The following is a 19,325-nucleotide window of genomic DNA, read 5'->3' on the forward strand; positions in this document are numbered from 1 at the left end:
GACCTTTGTAGCCATTTGGTTTAACCCATACTAAAAAAGAAATTCCCATTACAACATCTTTAATGACAGGTGGTTCTCTAGCCTTTGCTTAAGTACCTCCAGTGAGGGAAAACCTACTAATTCTTACAGCAGTCCATTCTATTTGGACAACTCTGATTGTTAGAAAGATTGCACTCATAGCAAATCTAAATTTGCCCCTTTTTAACTTCCACTAGCAGCTAGGTGGCGCAGTGGATAAAACACAGGCCTGGATTCAGGAATACCTGAATTCAAATATGGCCTCAGATGTTTACTAGTTGTGTGACCCTGGGCAAGTTACCTGACACTGTTTGCCTCAGTTTCCTCATCTGTCAAATGAGCTAGAGAAAGAAATGACAAACCACTCCAGCATCTTTGCCAAGAAAACCCCAGATAGCATCACAAAGAGTTGGATATAACTGAACAACAACAACTTACTACTTTTGATCCCAGACAGATCAAATCTAACCCTTCTTCCATGTGACAGCCTTTCAAATGCTTGAAAACAATTCTTATATCTCTCCCCCAAGGCTTCTTTCCCCAAGGATAAACATCTCCAGTTTTTTTAAGCTAATCCTAATGTATCTGTCCTCCTTTGGGTGCTTTCTAGTTTATCCGTGTCCTTCTGTGGTCTGTGGTCTGTGCTGTGGTCTGACCAGGACAGAGGATAAAAGAATTATCACCTTGTCTTCTGTAACCTGTGCCTCTCTTTTTTTTGTTGTTTGTTTTTTGTCAGGGCAAGTGGGGTTAAGTGACTTGCCCAAGGTCACACAGCTAGTAAGTGTGTCACTACCTAGCTGCCCCTGTGCCTCTCTTACTGCAACCCAACATTGCATTAGCTTTTTTGGCTTTTACATCACACTGCTGAATCACTGGACTTGCAGTTCACTGAAACACTTTGATCTTTTTCAGACCAAATGCTGTCTCACCATGCCTCTCTCTCCTCCACCCCTCTTCCCATCTTGTACTTCGAAAATTGACTTCTTTGAACCCAAGTGAAAGACTTCACATTTATCACTATTAAATTTGATCTTACTAGATTTGGCTCAATTTTCTAGCTTTTTAAGATTTTTTGGATCTTTATTCTCATTCACTATATTAACTAGCACTCCCAGCTTTGCGTCATGTGTGCATTCGATAAGCATTCCATCTATGCCAAGTCATTGATTTTTTTTAAAGTGTTATTTTTTAAATTTATAGAAATTTATTTTCTTTCCCCCTTGCCCCCCCATCCATAAAAAAAGAAAAGAAAAATTCTTCATAACAAATATATATATACTCAAGCAAAATAAATTCCTTCATTGGCTATATTCATTAAATACATGTCTCATTCTGCACTCCACATCTTTCACATCTTTCTCAGGGGGTGGATAGCATGTCTCATCATCCGTCTTTTGGAATCAGGGATGGTCATTGCATTGATCATATTTCCTAAGCCTATAAAGTTATTTGTCTTTACATTATTGTTGTTATTGTATAAATTGTTCTTCTGGATCTACTTATTTTTTATCAATTTATAAAAGTTTTTAAAATTGTTTTCATAATATTGATGATATATATAAATTGTTCTGGTTCTGCATACTTTATTCAGCCTCCTTTCCATGGCACTGGAATGTTCCTCATCCCTGCTGCTATTGCCACTCCTGGCCAGCTCCTGCCCCAGCATTCTGCAGGCCTCTTTGTCTTCCTAAGCTCCCTGGGCTGGAAAAATGACTCTGTGACTTTTTCTTGGCTTTCCCAATCAGAATTTCATCTGACCTTTATTCTAGATTGTTGTGAATTAGGTATATTGGGTGAGCTAGGAAAAAATGTTTCTTCTCACTCTGCCCTCTTGACTCCACCTCAATGTGGTATTTATAAAATACTTTATCCTGAAATAATATAGTATAATCTCTTTTAAAATTAATTTTGAAAATGTTTACTTTTGTTGATTGAAGAAATATTTGCATGGTGCTTTTGCATATATAATCCACTTTTTAATTATGTATGAGAGACAGTGATGGATGATTTCTGGGCTCTAAGTGCTTTTCCTGCTTTTAATTGCTGTTTGTTATTTCATCATCAACATTATTATAAATTTATTGCATTTCCCTTCATGATTAGCATTGCTCTAAGCACTCTGGGACTTTTCATAAATATGGAACAGACACAGTATTGTCTTGGAAGGATGTTATAGTTTATTTCTTTAAACTAACCCTTTGTTTACATTGAATAACAGTAACATTTCATGAAATGAGTTCTTATTAAGAGTAAATGCAAATTCTACAGTATAGATGAAGAAACCATTTCACTTCTCCTTATGAAGTCAGGAGGACCATTAGACTATATTTGTCCTTTCAAAAGTTGTTGTGTCTTAACATAATTTCTAAAGCAGTTTTCTTCTAATTTGGTTTCCATTATCATTCTTCTTTGCTACCAAACTCTGTCCTCTTGGTTTGCTCCAACAGAGCAGCTAATGGATATATATGTTTAACAGTTAGTTAAAGCATCTACTAATTAGTTTAGCATTACAGATATCTAAACCTGCAGAGCTTTTTATGAGCCCACAACCTTTTCCCCACTCCATCTTACACACTTATGTTTGATAGCAGATAGCAATAGTTATATGAAACTGCAAAGGTTTTATACTCTGTTTTAAAGTCCCTCTGTTTTATTTTTAGATTTTAGCCTTTTAGCTTTTCATGTATGCATTGCATGCTTGCTAGGGCTAGAACATGAATCATGGCACCGTGGGAAAATGGCAGAAGATGGTTTTTGCTTTTGGGAAGCGTATAGACTATTGGAGGAGATAAGACAAATACCCATGAAATAATTTGTGATCAGTATAAGACTACATAAATTCTAAGTGGTATGGTACAGAATTAAAGCGCTGTAACTCAGAGAATAGAGACAAATAATAGGTATAGGCAGAGGAAGGTTCATGGAAGAAATAAGAGTTAAATAGACCTGAAAGGGTTTGGATAAATGGTAGGGGAAGAGGAGAGCATTCTAGGCTAGATGAGCAAAATGAGTGAAGATAGAGTACGGCATGTTTTACTTAACAGAATATTGAGATTTAGAGATGAAAGTGAGTGATTTCAAACTGCATATGTTTTAGCATCTTGACGGCTTTTCATATCCTAGGCCTTTGGGCTAACTGGCATGACTGATAGAGTTTTTCATTTTGTCTAGTCTTATATTTCCCAAGGCATTTAATACTGTTAGTTTAAACCTTCCTTGTTTTATTCCTCAGTATTTTTTTTGTTGTGAGAAATATAGTTTCTTCTCCTCACACTTCATATAATAAACCTTTTAATCACTGACATTAAACAAACAGCTCATTACAAATGGTTCCCGTTTTCATATTTTGAGGGCAATAAGAAAAGGCATTTTCTTTGGATTATATGCTCTAGGATTTTTGCCTTCTGGATCCGAGGGTTCCCATTCATCACTCTACTACATGCGGTGCAGTACCTAACTTTTGAAATTTTTCTTTACCAGCTGCATGGGGGCTGATATGATTGGTGTGTTCGTTTTTGTACCCCCTGCTAATCTGTGTTGGTATATTCGGTTTGTTATGTTATGATTTCTAAAAAGGCTTGTGTACTTTGGGGCCATTTTGGCGTCATGTATATTCAAACTCCACCATGTGATAAATACTACAAGCTGATCTCAAACTTGTGTATATGTCTCTGATGGTGCTAACCCTCAGGTCTGGATGTGGAAGAGAAATATAGTACCGTTATTGAGGATCTAGTAGAAATAGTTGTTAGATTTAGGGAAGTGGAATTTTTTATTTTTGTAAATAAAATGAATAGGATAAGACGGGCCTGCACAACCTGCAGTGGCCAAAAGAGTTCCTCTGCATACAAAGGCTGTTTTCCTCTACATTTTTCAAGGGCCAGAAATCCTTTGGCAAAGCAGCCCGAGGGCCTTCAGTGGCCCATGAGCCTCAGTTTGTGCTGGCCTGGAATAAGATAATTTTTTTTAATCAAAGAAAGCTTTATCATGCTTGGATTATTCAAGAAATTTCTCTTCTCTTAAAGTCCAAGCATCAAGAAACTACTCCAAAAACAGCTGTCTGGTTAGGAAGTGGAGGTTAATGAGCTGGTTTGAGGAACATTGGTTTTATGAAGAAAAGTGACAGGCTGTTGTTACCAGAGTGTTTTATCCTGTGATTTTGCCATTTGTTAAATATAGATATATGAAAGGATTATTCTCCTCCTCAAACAACAGGTTTTGGAAGTTCTCTTTGCCTATTTCACCTTTTAGTGGATTCTCTTAATTTTTCTCTGCTAAATGCCATGGTGTCATTTGTTTTTCATTTTTTGGAACTAGTCTGGTAATTACTGAGGGCAGGCAGTTATTTCTTATTGCAGAGATATTGGAGGAAATAAAGTGTATGTAGTAAATACTTTTATGTCTCTTGAGCAGAATTATTGACAGCTCTTTGTTTATTGGTTTGTCTGCCTTTGAGAAAATATGTTTCTCTGCCTCTGTTTTGCACATATTAGAAGCCATAGCCAAACTCTGATAAGGAAATTGTCTCTGTTAGTCAGTAAGTCTATAAATACATATTAAGCACCTGCTGTGTGCCAGGCACTGTACTAAGTGTTGGGATACTAAGAAAGGCAAAAGACAGCCCCTGCCATCAAGGAGCTAACAGTCTAAAGAGGGAGACATCATGCAAACAACTATGTACTAACAAACTATACATAGGATAAATTGGAGATAATTAGCAGAAGTAAAATACTAGAATTAAGGGAGATCAGGATAGGCTTTGTAAAGAAGATTGGATTTTAGTTAGGATTTGAAGAAAACAGGTGTAGCCAGTAGGCAGAGATGAAGAGGGAGAGACTTCCATTCAGGGGGGCAGACAGAGAAAATACCTGGAGTTGGCAGATGGAATATCTTGTTTAAGGAATAGCCAGGAGGCCAGTGTCCCTGGATCACAGAGTATGTGGTGGGGGGTGGGGGGTAAGGTATAAGAACCTGGAAAGGTGTGTTTAGGAAGGTTATGAAAGGCTTTAAATATCAAAGGAGAATTTAATATTTAATCCTGGCGGTGATAAGGAGCACTTGGAGTTTATTGAGTTGGAGGGAGGGAGCTGAGTTTTAGGAGATCATTCTGACAGCCAAGTGGAGAATGCGCTGGCATGAGGAGCGACCAGTGGCATGGAGACCAGCCAGCAACTGTTGCAGTAGTGTGTTCGGTAGGTGACAAGGGCCTGTGCTAGGATGGCAGCAGCAGTGTTAGAGGAGAGATGGAGGTGTAGTGGAGAGAGATTGTGAAGATAAAATTGATAGGCCTTGGCACAGGTTGGCTATGTGAGGCAAGAGTGACGAGTCAAGGATGACATCTAGCCTGGGTGACTGGGAGGGTGATGTCATGTGGGTTTTCTTTCTTGCTATGTATAGATTCCTTTGGTTTTTTCTCTTTCCATTTCAAAAGTCAACAGATTAACTTTCCCCCCTACAAACAATAACCCAAAAGGGTTTTAAAAGAAAGTAAAACATGAAAGAAAATGTACTATGGGCTCAGATTTGCCATTGTTTCCTCTTTTGCATGTTATATTTGGACTTAGTCCTTTCCCACTGAGACAAATAAACCCTGCCCCCCCACCCCAGACAAAGTTTCTGGGTAATAATTCCTTTATTAATTAGGTTAACTGGCAATCAATAAATTGATAGTCAGTGGTTTCTGTTGGTAACCAGAGACACCGCTGGAGACCATGAAATGCCTTAAATGCCTTCTGAACCTTGATTGGTGGACATTTAATGAGGAGGTGGGCTAAAAGTCTTCAGCTTCTCCTTCTGAGGATGTGACTTGATTTTGAGACTCAGCAGCCTCAAAGCATCTAGGCAAGGGCAAGCCACCTCCATCTGTACCTCTCTAGCTAGTTTTATCCGTGAACTGAGTTGCCCTAAACTTTAATGGAGGGGACCAAGGACCCCAATTTCCCCCTTCATGCTAAGGCTTTCCCAGACAGAAATTAGGTCTTCCAGTTGGGTGGGGCTGGCCCAACTAATTGCTTAGATGGTTATGAGCAAATCTCATTGCTCAGCTATGCCGTTCAGAGATTTTCAGGAGTTGAGTTTTAGCAGAAATGAAGGAAAAGGGTAGATCACAAATTAAAAGTTATTAATATAATAGTATAACGTTATTTTTCTCACCACTATACCTGAGCACTTTTTCTCTTCAGATGTTAAACTTGGGTGAAGGAAAGTCATAGTACTGAAGGATCAGTTCATTAGTCTATAAAACCATTTATAAATAAAAGGAAGGAACGTATGGGTTGGTGTTGTCTGGAACTGGTTAGAAGGAACAGTCTTCATTCCAACATTTCCTAGCCTTGTTAGCTTCTCATTATTGTGCATGAACAATTCCAGTTCCTTGTTCTCAGATGATCTTGTCCTCAAAAATCTGGCTCTAATTTTTTTCATTTAATCACTGAACACATTTTGCTGTATGATGTCACTGCTGGCTCTAGCTCACAAGTATAACTTAAATGTCAAAATTCAAACCACCAAGCATACTGAGTTTTGTTCAGCTAGATTTACAAATGAAATCCAGTTTAATTCTTGGCTAAAAATGCTTTCCACATTTATCAAACTAACAAATAAACTGAAGAAATAAAATACAGCTAAAAACCAGGTATTATTGAGTGTTGGGAGACCCAGAGAGATAGCATAGATAAAGCCAGTGCTGTGCCTTTCCCCCCAGTAGTCCAGTTTATTCATGTCTCTGAACAAATGTTTGCACAATCATTGGTTCTCCCTTCAGCTTCTTTGGATTTCATCCTTGGTTTAAAGAGATGGCACACATGTGAGCCAGCAACAAGCTGGATTGGGGAGGGCAGGAGGAAGATGTGGAAAATACTGTTAATGATCCTCTAGCCTTGGCATTTGGATTGGAATTGGGAGGCTTAAAGGTCAACCTCAGGGATTTTAAACTGTAGCCTTTGGCTGCCCTTTCTCCAAGACTCCAGATATTCCAGTGGAGAGGCAGACTGTGGGGATATCATAGTTAAAATGCCACACTGAGGGTCAAGAAACCTGCCTCTACCAGGTAATCAGACTTTCTGCCTAACCTTGAATATTACTTAATCTTTCAGTGACTTTTCCTGGAGTTAATGTAAGTGACTTCTGCTGTTTTCTATCTTACAGGAATATGGCAAGAATTAATAAAACGCTAGGTCAGATGAGAAAACTATTCCCAGAATACCATGAGATGAAACAATTCCTTCAGGCCAGTAATGCTAGTTATAATATGAAAGCAAAATGGATAACCTTTGTGGAAGAAGGTGATTACTTACTAGAACAATCAGATCTAAAGCTAAGAAAGTGTTAGTTGATAGTAACTAATAATCATCACACCCAGAGTTTGTGGTGGTTACTTAGGGGAGTTTCCCTGGGAAGCCACAAAGGATTGTGATTTCATTTAACATCCATAACCCTTTTTAAATCTCTCTCTGTGTGTATAGATACATCATACATAGATACATACATACATGCATATGTACATACACATGCATATGTGTGTATATGTATGTGTATATATATAGTCAGAAAGAGTCAGACACAACTGAAATGACTGAACAACAACAAAAATGGCACATCCAGTTTAAGCTGTTCACTAGGCAGCTGGAGTTGTGGAAGTGGAGATACTGTATATTACACACACATATTTTATATGTAAAATTGCATATATATCTCATACATTTTTTATATATAAAATTTTGTGTATGTGTGAGTATGTATGCATGTATATATGTATGGGGCCTAAGGCTTAGGGTGTCTGCTATAGAGGCTTTTCTTGAGGGTTTTAAGAAACTTTGCAGTTTGAGTATGCCTCCTCAGGCGTCAGATAACCAAGCACATGGTCTTTCCTTCTTTACATCTTAGAATTTGGTGAAAGAGGATTGTGAGCTTTGTGTAACTAGAATTGAAATGGTCTTCCTCTCCATTGCCTCTTTTCTGTTTCTTTGCTGGATTTTGGTTCTTATCTTTTCTTTCTTTCCTTTTAATCGCTCCTTTGCAATCTACCCTCCAAAATTGAAGTTTCTTTTGCTTGTGACTTTTTCTTTCCCAGCTCTTCCCTTTCTTTGTTCCTGCCTGTTTTCTTGTTCAGTTTAATAACTTTTTCCACACCAGACTTTGTGTGTGTGTGCTGAATCCGATTTTGTCTGGTTCAGACAAAGGTGAAGATTATGTGATGCCTATTTCCTCCATTTTTATATATTTTTCTTGTGCACTCCAGCTATCAGAAATATTAAATTCTACCCCATCCTTTCCCAGTATATCCCTTTTCCTTTCCTTTTCTTTCCTCCCTTAAGACTTTCAAAATAGAAAGGACTTCTCAGGTCTTCTGTTTCTCTTATTTGATTCTTTCTATGACTTCTAAAGACATGAAGATTCTGAAGGGACATGTACTTGTTTCTTTACTTTTACTTTGTTTCTACCTCTTTAGGATTATATTTCTGTCTTGCAGCATAAATAATTCTTGATTGTAAGCCTTTATCTTCTGTCTTTTGGAATATCAAATTCCAAAAATTTTTTTTCCACTTTTGTAGTAGTTGCTGCCAAGTATTATGTAGTCCTAACTGGTTCCTTGATATTTTAATTCTTTCTTTTCGGCTTGCTTACATAATTTTTCCTTTGACCCAGATACCCTGAACTTTACCTATGACATTCCTAGGTCTTCTCATTTTGGGGTTTACTTTCAGTAGGTGACAAGTGGATTCTTTCTGTTTTTCCTCTTTGCCCTCTGGTTCCAGTACATCTGGGCAGTTTTCATTTGTGATTCCATCTAGGCTTTTTGTTTTGTCATCTTCTTTAGGGAATCTAATGATTCTTAAATTATCTCTTTTTGACTTGTTTTTGATAGTGGAAACCTTCAATTTTTTAAAAAATTTTTTGCTTTTATTCTAATGTTTCTCTTTTATAGCATCATTGAGTTCCTTTTGCTCTAGTCTAATCTTCACAGAGTCTATAAGTTGGGTAAGGTTTTTCAGCTTCTTGTTCCAAGCTACTTATTCTTTTAGTTCCAGAGCTCTTTTTAACTTAAAATTTCATTTTTATAATATCTTAATTTTTTTCAAGTATTTTTGTAGTCCTTTTAGCCAAGCCATTTTCTTTTTCTGAGGCTCTGCATGAAGTTGATTCAGAGTTACTCTCTTCTGGTTATACCTTCTTGGGCATCTTTTATCCATAATATTGCTTCGTAGTGTTAACCTTCTTCTGTTTAGTTATATCTTTAACTTCATTTTCTAATTTGGAATTTTGTGCCAAGGCTAGGCTTTACTCCATCCTGTACTCTTAGATCACATGATCATTCCCTGTTTGGTCCTGACCTCAAATTCCTGGGTTTCTGCTGCTGGCTCCCACTTTCCCGGATATGCCTGCCTTCTTCATACAACTGGCAGGTTTTAGGACTCCTTCCTCTTCCCCTAAGCAATGGGATTCATAGTGCTGAAGACTTTCTGCTCTCCTGAGGTATCATGGTCACATTGTTGTTGTCTCCTGGCTCTGCTTCTGAGGTCAGAACACTTTGACTTTTTTTAACCTTCCCTAGAACTTCTGCATCTAAACACTTGGGGCTTCCTGTTCCCCAGGAGTAAAGTGCTGTGAACTCCAGGTGACCCTGCAGTATTTCTGCTCAGAGCAAAGGCAGACTTCTGACATCTTTACCTACTCATATGTTAGCTTCTTTGATGGAAATCCTTTCCCACTGCCTGCAGGGTTCTCGGGGCTGAACGAAGGAATTTATTGTTGTGTCTCCTTGGATTTCTTGACCAATATTTGGCCTGGCCCCCTTTTTTAGGTCTTTGTTGGAGTATATGTTAAGAGAGCTGAGTTCCTTCACCAGCTATTACACTCCATCTTTATCAGATGATCATAACACTTCCATCCTAACTGGAAGTCCTTTATTCATTTTCACCTAGGATTCCTAGGCAAAGGAAATGTTCCGATATTTTCTTGGGGATTCATAAAATTGTAGCATCTATCCTATGAATTAATCACTTAGCTCTGAGGCCCCTAGTTTATTGAATATTTTATTCATCAAATATATTTATGAAATGTTACTTAAACTATTAGTTATTGCTTACTAAATATTAAATGAATTGAATAAATTTGTTTCCAGTCTTTTTATCATATTCTTTAATCTTTTAGACTTAAATAAACCTCAAGTTTACTGGCCATATAGTTTATTAACAATGTAATGAATAATAAAACAAAATCTACAATCTCAGAGCCCCAACTGACTGTTGAACATCTTGACCTGGGTGTGCAGTTTTTGTTGTTGTTCAGTTGTTTCAGTTGTATCTTACTCTTCATGGCTCCATTTGAAGTTTTCTTGGCAAAGATAGTGGAATGGTTTGTTATTTCCTTCTCCATTTCATTTTTCAGATGAGGAAACTGAGGCCAATAGGGTTAAGTGACTTGCTCAAGGTCACAGAGCTAGTGTCTGAGGCCAGATTTGAACTCAGGAAGGTGGGTCTTCCTGCTTTCAGACCTAATACTCTGTGCACTATGGTGCCACCTAGCTGCCCTAGAGATGTGCCATAGATGTCTTAAAGTCAATATGTTTAATCCTGAATTCATTATCTTTCTTCCCTCTTTCTAACTTCTCTGTTACTGTGGAGGGCAGCAGTATCTTCCTGGTCACTCAGGTTTGCAACCTAGGTGTCCTACTTGACCTCTTACTGTCAGCCCCCCATTAATAAGCTGTTGCCAAGGCCTGTTAATTTTACCTTTGTGACATTTCTCTGACATTCTGATACTGCCACCATCCTGGTGCAGGCCTTCATCTCCTCACATTTGGACGATTACAATGCCCTACAAGTCTCTCCTCACTCCAGTCTATTCTCCATTCATCTGCCAAAGTGATTTTCCTGAAGTATAGATCTGACCAGGTCGCCCCCTTATATAATACACTCCAATGATTCCCGGTATCAAATATAAAAGCCTGTGTTTGCCTATAACCTGACCTCTTCCTACCATTCCAATCATTTTGCTCCTTAATCCCCCTTGTATAAACTGAGGTGGCAGTTCCTCACACCTGATACTCTATCTGCCTGACTTGGGGGCATTTTTCCATTCCTGGAGTGCTCTGTCTTTCATGGCTTCCTGTAAGTACCAGCTAAAGTTCTAGCTTCTACAAGAAACCTTTCCTGATTCCTCTTAATGCTAGTTCTTTCTCTCTGTGATTATCTCCTATGAATCTGTTATACAGGGGGTCCAAAAGTCACAGTGCAGATTTAAGCACCAAGAGTTTTGAGGCAGCCTATCTTGTTTGTCTATACTTATTTGCATGTTCTCTCCCACATGAGAGACTGTGAGCTCCTTGAGAGCAGAGACTGTCTTTTGCCTTTCTTTATATCCCAAGAACTTAACACAGTGCCTGGCACAGAGTAGGTGCTGAAATAAAGACTTAGTGACTTGATCTTACAACCTTGAGAACAAGGGTTATATCTTATTTAGCTTTGTGTCAGTCTTTAAGTCTGAAATTAGTGTAATGTAAGTGCTAATCCTGTCATAAAAAAGCTGAGTTGGTGGGTAGAGAACAGATTTGGATTAATGCCATTTTTGTTCAACAACTTGGTATGAAACCTCAGCATATGAAATCATACTTGAAATTTAAAAGGCCTACAAATAATAATCTGAAACAATTGTGGGCCTTTAGAATTTTACAAGAGGAGAGGAAGAGAAAAGTAGCAATTATTGTGGCACCTTTTCCAAGGAATTTTTGGAAATTGAAGTTACCTGCATCTTATTAGTTAAGTGTTTTGCTGCCTGTTGGCCCAAAACGTGAATTAGGGTTTCTGTCCATAATCATCGTGCTCACTATAGAAGAGGATGCAAATTTAACAAAGCTATTTGTGATCGTGATGATATAATTATTTTTACAACATTATAGGATGATTATAGAGAAACACAAGAAGGCTCATGAATAGTATAGTGGATTTATTCTAGTTTGAAATCAGGAAACTTGGATTGGTCTCCTACCCTGCATTCTTCCTGGCTGTCAGATCATGAACAAATCATTTAACTCCTCAGAGTTTCGGTTTTCTTAGCAGATACAGATAAAAATACTTGTGCTTCTTGCCTCACAAGGTGGTTATAAGGAAAATGTTTGGTAGATCTTAAAACACCATATGTTAATGTGAGGTAATATTCCAAAGGTTTATCACTGGTCGCCTGGCCACTCGGTGACAAATTCTTTAGTTGTAGCAACTCATGAAGCAAAGAAATACAAAATGGCCCTTCTACTTTTGTAGTGTGAGAAACCAGAAAAGAGCTCGGCATTTGTGTTGGTAAGCAAAATGGGCAAAAGTTTGGCTTTTGTTTGCTTTGAGTAATTCAGTGTATTTCATTAGCCTTACTAGGTGCTAAGATCCGGGCCCAAACCCCTATTAGGTGTGGAACCTGTGTGGGTGTGGATTGGTGACTGGGGTGGGGCCCAAGGTAGGGCTGGCTCAGGGGAGGTGTTAACTCCAGAGCCATGCCCTATTAGGTGTTAACCTCGTCTATGTGGATGTGAACCTCCCAAGGTCCTAAGGGGAGGGGCCAACTCAAGAACCAATCACCAGAGCCGTCATTCAGATGACGTTTGATGATGTCTGAGGCCCTGTAAGAAGAGAGGACAGAGCCATTTGTGCAGGGCTCTCGAGATGGAGTTGATGAGGAGACCACGGGCAGCTGTAGCTAAGGAGCCCTCCGGCTTCTAAACCTGGATGCTGAGACTTTGTTGAACTCTGGTAACTATGTATTGGGATTTGAATCACACAAGGTCTGATGTTTGTAATTTGTTTGTATTTTGTTCTGAAGTTCAGGGTGCTGGATTTTTCCTCTGAACTAAGTGAACGATATTTGTATGCTGAATTAAAGTAAGTTTGTCAAACCCCTTCACCTTGCTTTCCTTAGTTAAGCAGATCAAAAGAACCTGTGCTGTTGGCAGCTTTCTGGGTGCTGGCTGTGGGTGGCTCTTGCACCCCCACAGAAGCTGCTAGCCAGATTGTTGAAACAGCATTGCTAAGAATAAGATGGTTTTCAGACTTGATAACTTATTTAACTGTTGGTATTTTAAATATGATATCCTTGTCTAATGATCCTAGTTGCTCATAGGTTCTCTTTGTAGAGGTGTATAAAGACATTGGAGAAATTGGTTTTGTTGTATATTGAAAGGCAATAAGAAGCATCACTTCATGGAACTTGTATTCAGCTTGTGTTCAAAAATAAGTTTACAAAAAGTAATTACAAGGAGACCATCATAAAAATAATTGAAATTCATGCAGTAATATCTGTTGGAGAGAATGAAAAGGCAGATAAATTCTACAAATAATTCATAAGTTTCTCTAAATTAAATCAGTATGCGTGGCATACATGGCATGGCATCAACAATGATTATAATAATTTCATACAGAAGCTTAACTGATGCCAATTGGTTATTATAATGAAGAGGTCAGAAAAACATGAGATTGGCGAGTCAGAAAACACTTGACTTGTCAAACCTTGAGTAAAGAGAATAGCAGTAGTTAGTGGCCAGTAAAACCAGTTTAAAGAAAACTTCTTGAGAGACTTACGAAAATGGAATCATGCTGTAGTCATTTAAGGATGAAATTGGAAGGGAAACAAAAAAAAAAGATGGAAATGATCTGCAAAGATTTTTAACGAACTTTTCGGCATGAGCCAAGTGGAGGCACCACATTTGTACTCCAGTTCTTACAGTCCCAGTTGTTCTTACCGGTGAGGTTTAAATGTTATTGAGGATAGTGAAGATAGAAAAAACATTTGGATTGGATCAGATGTACTCAGATGAGGTCTGAACTTGAGGTGACAAAACTTTGATGAAATTGAGAAAAGGAGTCTCAGGGTATCTGAAGGAGAAGAAACTAACAAAAGTGTGAAAAAATCTTGGACCTTATTGCCTTTTTCCTCAAAAAAGAGGACCAAGAGAACATCAGTAACTATTAAACCACATTCCTACTTTCCTTTCTATGAACACTATTTTGAGAAGCAGTATTGCATAAAACCATCCTCCAGGGCAGAAAGGTGTTTCTAGCACAAATTATGACTCACATGGACTGCATGACAGGGGGGTAGTCACTTAACTTCTCAGTGCCTTATTGTAAGTACCACAGCAGATATTGATATGTTTTGGTAGAAGGAGTTTTCTCACTATGAATTTCCTATGCTATTGAAGTCAGAGGTCTAGTTCCAAAAATAAATTTTTCTGAGCATAAGTTATATATAAACTGAGGGCATCTTTGATAAGGATATATAAGAAGAGAATAGGCAGGTTTTCACAAACATTATTCTGCAATGGACCACATTTTTAACATACTGCCTACAGAGAATATAAGATCCCACTGTACTTATTTTTTGTTGAGTACAAAAAAAAAATTTGACTCAGTCAAAACAAAATGCTCCCTTAAAGAATTTCTAACAGGGTGAACGTGTCAGAATTATACAGGCCTTCTTGAAAGATAAGGACAGCAGTAACCATATTCAAGATCATTAATACCAGGTAAGGCATAAAACAGGGCAACATATATTTGCCAGAGGTGTTTGCCACTGTTATGGAAAAGATCAAGGGCAGAGTCCAAGTGGAAGAAGATTCCCTCGGGACGACAAGGTTCTCCATATGCTCCTCTTTTGTAGATGGTATTGTGCTTATTACATCAAGCCAAAACATTGCAGAGCCTCCTGGATCAGAGACGTAGTCACTCTGAAGAGTTTATCTATGAAGGGAAAAAACAGGTGAAGGATAGCAGTTTTTTAAGATACGCAGCTGAGTACTAGCCAACATGTAGAGTTCACTGGTGAATGGACATCTTCATCCTCTGTATATGTGTATGTGTGTACCAACAGTTGTTGGCTTTTAAATTTTTTAAGTGGAGAGGAAAAGAAAAGCAACAACTATTGTGGCACCTATTTCCAAGGAATTTTTCAAAATTAAAGTCACCTGCATTTTGTTAGTGTTTTTTGCTTCTTGGCCCAAAACATGAATTAAGGCCTCCATCTATAATCATTGTTTTAACTGTATCTGTGTCTGTGTCTGTGTGTAGATAGACAGATATAGTGTTTATACACATACCTGTAGATATTTGTATATACATTTATAGTGTGTATGTGTGTATGTTTATGATATGCACTCCATCCTCTTCTCTCAAGATTTTGATTTCTTCTACTAAGTCTACATCTTGTAAGCTTTTCATTTTACTTAGCTTGGAGATTGAGTATTTGGCGTGTAAACAGCTATTAAAAATGTTCATAAATTGTTATTGATCATTGTTATATCCAGGAGATTGTGGTCGGCAGTGTTATCTGTAATAATAATGCTCTATTTTCAGCACAGTTCTTTATAATTATTATTAGTAGTATCTTTTCTACTCTTTTTAATGAAGTTCAGATAGAAACAATCCTGTGACAGGAATGAAAGTATTAGGATATAAGCTTATCCTCTGTAGGCTCGCTAAAAGCATCCACAATACAACTCCAGGAGCAAACAGGATGACAACTATGCACCTCATACTGTTCCCAGTGGAGCTAGGTGGCACAGTGGATAGAGTGCTGAACTGAAGTCAGGAATCCCTACGTTCAAATTTAGCCTTAAAGACGTATTAGCTATGCGTGATCTTGGGCAAGTTAACTTGACAACTCTTTCTGCCTCAGTTTCTTCAACTGTAAAATAAGGATAATAATATCACTTACTTCTCTGTGTTGTTGTGAGGATCTAATGAGATAATATTTGTAAATGCTTTGTGCAGTGCCTGGCATATAAGTGCTTAATAAATGCTTCTTCCCTTTCCCTTTCCCCATGTAATTTTGATATCCTCTGCTAAGTTTTTTTTCATTCTTTGTAGCTTTAAGAGAGCTGTTAAAAATATTAAGTGTAAAAGATTATTCTTAAAATTTTTTTGATCAGTATTATGTCTGGATTATCATGGGCAACAGTTGAGACTGATTCTACTACAGTTTATGGATTGAGTCTTGAGGATATTTTGAGGTCTCTAGTTCAAGTATTGAGATTTGTAGTCTCTCAGTCCAGCAAATATAGTGTACTTCTTTTGATAATTACTGCTTAGTAGAATAGTTTGAGGTCTGGTACTGCTAGGTCCCTTTCCCTCCCACTTCTTTTCATGAATTCTGTTGTCACTTATAAACTTTTATTCCTCCAAATCAATTTTGTTATTTTTTTCTAGCTATATGAAGTATTTATTTATTAGTTTTATTTTTATGACATTGGATGAGTAAAATTAATTTAGCTATTACTCTCATTTTTACTATATCAGTTCAGCTTATCCATGAGCAATTAATATTTTTCCATTTATTTAGACCGGTCTATTTCAGTAAAAATGCTTTGTAATTGTGTTTATATAGCACCTCTGTGTATCTTGGTAGGCAGACTCCCAAATATCTTACATTTTCTATTTTTATTTTAAATGAATTTTTTTCTTTTTCCTGCTGTATTTTGTTGGTAATATACAGAAATGCTGATGATTTGTAGGTTTATTTTATATCCTGCAACATTGTTGAAATTGTTAAGTGTTAAATTAGTTTTTTATTTTAATTTCAAGGGTTATTCAAGTAAACCTTCACATCATTTTCAGAAAGTGATAATTTTGTTTCCTCTTTGCCTGCACCTATTTTCTCAATTTCTTTTTCTTATCATTGCTATATCTAGCATTTCTAGCACTGTTGAATAGTAGTGATTATTGTGGGTACTCCTGATCTTATTGGAAAGGCTTCTATTTTATCCCAGTAGATACTTGTTGACCCTTTTTTAAAAGATACTAATTATCATATCAAGGATGAATCTATTTCTATGCTTTCTAGTGTTTTTAATAGGAATAGGTATTGTCAAAAGCCTTTTCTGTATCCATTAATATAATCATATGGTTTTGTTGTTCTTGCTATTAATATGGTCAGTTGTGTTTATAATTACCCTAACATTGAGCCAACCCTGCATTCCTGGTATAAATCCAGCCTGATCATGGTATATGATCTTTGTCATAGGTTTCTGTAGTATAGTACTTTACTTTAAATTTTTGTATCGATATTCATTGGGGATATTGGTTTCTCTATTTTGGTTGCTCTTGGTTTAATTATTGAGACCACATTAATATCATAAGACAGTGACTTTCTGATATGTGATTCTAGCTGAGGTCATATTTTGCTCTAGTTATCGATTGGTGCTTGATTTTTATAACTGCAACATATGCATTTATCACTAAGTCAGGGATCCGTAAGGATAATCTTTTTGCAGTTTCTCATGATAGTGAGTTACTTAACTGAACTGCTATCACAGACCCTCCATTTTCATAGACAAATCTGCATAATTCATATTCCTTTGCCTACACATTGTTGACTAAATTCGTGCCAATGTCATCCTTGTCATGGATCTTAACCATTCATCAACTCTATCTGGAGGTTAACCACTTCTTGTTACATATGTGTCCCTATTATCAACGTTCATCGTTGCCTGCTTAAGTAATGTCCACTCATTCCAAAAGTATTTCTGAATTTTTGATCTTTTTGTCATGTCTTCTAAGAAAATATGTTACTGTTTTTCCACCTTTTGATGAGCTAGGTGTCTATAGCTGCCCTGGGGGATGAGTTCTGTTATGCTAATATTGCATGAATTTTAGTGGGGATGCTTTCCAAATCTGTTACATCTATTGTACAGCTCTAAGAGTTTATAATGAGAGCAGTATTACACAGATGTTAATTGCTTTAAACATGTTCTTCCTATTCAGCATTGATTTCAGAATGCTCATGTCTCAATGTATTATGCTTACTGTATCTTTCTTAGAGGAGACCAAAGGATTTCTAAGTATTGACTTCATCCATTGCTTGCTTGTAATCTCTGGATTCAAGCTCAAAGCCTTCAGTATATCTCACTTGATGTACTTTATTCAGGTTGAAATGACATTTTTATATCACTAGAGTAATATTCCATGAAATCAATTGAGTTATTGAATATTTTTCACTGGAGCCAGATAGGTTGATGTTATCCATGTACATTAAACATTAAAGTGTTTTGGTTGGACTCTCTCTTTAACTTGTAAGTTTTATTTATGAGAAATTTGATGGATTTAAGGCTAAGCAGGACCATATTGGGCTTTAATATCTCCTTGAAAGATGCCACATTTCGTATCAGTTACTCTCCTTGTGAGCATCAAATACTGCAGCATCCTCACTCTATTTGGAATTATTTTCTTTGTTTGCAATACATGAACAAGCCATGAATGTGGGACTAAGTCAAAGTTTGTGACCAGTAATATGAGTAGAGAATAGAAATAGAAGATTGAAGAAGTAGAAAAGAAGGAAGGAGAAAAGGACTTCAGAGATTCCTCTTCTTTAAAAGCCTTCTGCTCTTGACCCTGCCCCTGAAGGATAAATCACCACTAAGATAGCAATTTTCATCCTTGTATCAACCCTCTTCACACTGGAAGATATTATTTACCCTTTTGTCAATGCTATTTCTTTATCTTCTTTCTACCCTCCTCAGCCTGAAATCTGAACGTTCTAAACTCCTCACACTGCCCTCAAAGGAGATGACCTTATAGCTGTCAGTTCAGTCCAGGACCTGATACCTCATCAATACCCTCTGCCCTTGGGGCCCCTTTCTCCATTCCTCTGACTGGAGAATGAATAGTGGAGGAGAGCTCTTCCCAGAGCCTCCGTTTAAGGACGGCACCCAGGCTAGCCACCTCTTCATTTCCTATCCATCATTCCCCCTTGTCAAGTACCTCCCCTCCACCCATTTTTCAGCCTCCTTTTCTGTGTTGTCTTCCTCCATTAGACTGTAAACTCCTTGAGGGCAAGGATCATCTTTTGCCTTTCTTTGTCTCCCTAGCACAGTACCTAACATGTAGAGTCTTAAAGCGCTTTCTGTTGTGTTGATTTAAGATGGACAAATAGTGTTAATACAGTGAATGTCCTATAAGATAAAAGTATACTAAAAGGTTTTTGACTCATTAAGGCTCCACATGTATTATTAATGTCTTAGAATAAATTCCAAATAATGATAACAGGATTTGTTAAATGTTTTTTTTCTCAGAAATCACTAAGTTCACCTGATGTCTTGGTGAAAGGGATGGCATGGTGGAAAGAGCATCTTAAATATAAATAAGAATGGCAGCAAAGTTTTACTAAGAAATAGTTTGGTATTAGGAGCCTGTCTGTGATCTGGAATTGTGAGGGTACCATAAACGTTTTATTTCCTAGTTGAGAACTGAAGTTTCGAGTAATCCTGAAGGAGCTTCTTAACTCGTCACCTGAAGTTGAGGTTTTTTTAAAAATAGATATATGCGTAGATA

General features: G+C 37.4%; 1 protein-coding gene across 1 annotated transcript in view; it reads left to right on the forward strand.

The window, feature by feature from the left end:
* The window catches only part of ATF6 (activating transcription factor 6), a 210,106-nt gene that overhangs the window by 61,307 nt on the left and 129,474 nt on the right, over positions 1-19,325 (forward strand). The gene's annotated exons all lie outside the window — the stretch shown is intronic.

Source organism: Trichosurus vulpecula, chromosome 4, assembly GCF_011100635.1.
Source record: "Trichosurus vulpecula isolate mTriVul1 chromosome 4, mTriVul1.pri, whole genome shotgun sequence".
NCBI lineage: Eukaryota > Metazoa > Chordata > Mammalia > Diprotodontia > Phalangeridae > Trichosurus > Trichosurus vulpecula.